The sequence below is a fragment of the Zalophus californianus genome, chromosome 5 (genome assembly GCF_009762305.2).
Source record: "Zalophus californianus isolate mZalCal1 chromosome 5, mZalCal1.pri.v2, whole genome shotgun sequence".
NCBI lineage: Eukaryota > Metazoa > Chordata > Mammalia > Carnivora > Otariidae > Zalophus > Zalophus californianus.
The window spans coordinates 50,107,704-50,109,975 of NC_045599.1; the positions used below are offsets into that span (position 1 = coordinate 50,107,704).

Sequence of the window (2,272 nt, forward strand, 5' to 3'; positions counted from 1 at the left end):
ATCTGGGCCTTGATCCCATGACCCCAAGATCGTGACTCCAGCTGAAACCAATAGCCCCATGCTTAACAAACTGAGCCACCCAGCTGCCCCCTGATTATGAACTTTTTGAAATGCACATCCTTTCACGTATCAAGTTTGTGTGGTGCCAACAGCCCCTGATTGTTTTACTTATTTGCATTACTGGCCTGGCCTTATACATTTGAATTTGCCATCCTTGATAAAGGTGAAGAGTTTAAAAAGATTCTTATTATCTTCGTTCGGGTTAAAAATGTGGGAGTTTGGCCGGGTTGGGCCAGAGCAGCCCAAGATGGCCGACTTCGAGGAATGGGTGTAGGATGAGGAGAAGGAGAAGGTACTCATAGCTGCTAAATTCATCACTCACGCACCCCCAGGGGAATTTAATGAAGTGTTCAATGATGTCCGGCTACTACTTAATAATGACAATCTCCTCAGGGAAGGGGCAGCACGTGCATTTGCCCAGTATAACATGGATCAGTTCACGCCTGTGAAGATAGAAGGTTATGAAGATCAGGTCTTAATTACAGAACATGGTGACCTGGGGAATAGCAGATTTTTAGATCCAAGAAACAAAATTTCCTTTAAGTTTGATCACTTATGGAAAGAAGCAAGTGACCCCTAGCCAGAGGACGTAGATGGAGGTCTGAAGCCTTGGAGAGAATCCTGTGACAGTACTCTAAGGGCCTATGTGAAAGATCATTATTCCAACGGCTTCTGTACTGTTTATGCTAAAACTATAGATGGGCAACAGACCATTATTGCATGTATTGAAAGCCACCAGTTTCAGCCTAAAAACTTCTGGAATGGTCGTTGGAGATGAGAGTGGAAGTTCACCATCACACCACCTACAGCCCAGGTGGTTGGAGTACTTAAGGTTCAGGTTCACTATTAAATGAAGATGGCAATGGTCAGTTGGTTAGTCATAAAGATGTACAGGATTCAGTAACTGTTTCGAATGAAGTCCAAACTGCCAAGGAGTTTATTAAAATCATAGAGCATGCAGAAAATGAATATCAGACAGCAATTAGTGAAAACTATCAAACAATGTCAGACACCACATTCAAGGCCTTGCGCCGGCAGCTTCCAGTTACCCGCACCAAAATTGACTGGAACAAGATATTCAGCTACAAGGTTGGCAAAGAAATGCAGAATGCTTAAAGGCTGAATGTAGGATTCTTCAGGATATGGAAAGAAAGGATTCAACATGCGGTCATATGATAAATAAGTGATTTATGAACAAGAGTGATATTTTGCTAGGACTTTCAGGGCTAACAGGTTTTCTAGCCTCAGGGAATACTGTTGAACCTATAGCATAGTCTTGATTCTTTTGTGTTCTCTGCCTTGTAATTTTCTGTTTTCACTATATCTACTTGTAAATTTTTTTTTAATTCTGCCACATTTAATGATGGAGAGAGAGAGAGATCTATCCTGGAGTCATTTTACTGTTTAGAAAATTTTCCTAGCCATGAAGCCCTGTTACTGACATAGACAGGTCATACGCTCAGTACTTTTCTACCCCTGTCCTTCAAAGCACTTCTAGTACTTCAGTGGTTTTTACTGATCCACCAACAGCTAAAGAGGCTACGCTACAAACTAGCTGAGTGGAAGACACATTCATCCTTCTCCCTCCAACTGCTTTGATCATCATTTATAGCATCTCATAACTGTAGTTTTCAAAAGTTTGGATTGGGCTTTTCAGGTCCTTTTGTGGGGGCAAAGGAAGTTTTCTGGAAATTCCATCATAGCCAGCTTCTCTGGGGAAGTTGTTTTTAAATCCAAAGACTTGAACCACATTCCCTGCATATGAATGTGTTTGCTTTTTTCCTCTTCCCTCATTGTCTCCTTCCCATCTAGTACCTATTTATAGTTACAGACATCTGCATTTTTAGAAGGGTTTTACCCATTTATTATTATTCAAGAACTGCTGACATACTAGGGATGTAGTAGAGTATAAAACTTGAAAAATGCAGATGTTGAAGGAATAATAGGTATCTTGTGCTTTAATACTTTGTGGCAGGATTGTACTATAAGCAGGTGAATCAAGCAACTATGTAAATCGCAAACAAAAACTAAAAATGAACCAAAGTGAAAAGGACACGTTCCAGGCAGTATCTTTCTATTGTAACCTGTTATTTAAGGGAATACTAGTGATTTGTTCTAAATAGGATGTAAAACTTGTTCCAAATTACTCTTCCTCAGTCCTGCCTGCCAAGAAAATGTAACTGTGATATAGCAACTCTTCCCAGGTATATTG

The 2,272-nt window shown here is 40.4% G+C and overlaps 1 pseudogene; it reads left to right on the forward strand.

Annotated features, from left to right (window-relative positions):
- Positions 1–307: 307 nt before the first annotated feature.
- LOC113929675 lies at positions 308–1,176 on the forward strand (annotated as a pseudogene).
- Positions 1,177–2,272: the final 1,096 nt, after the last annotated feature.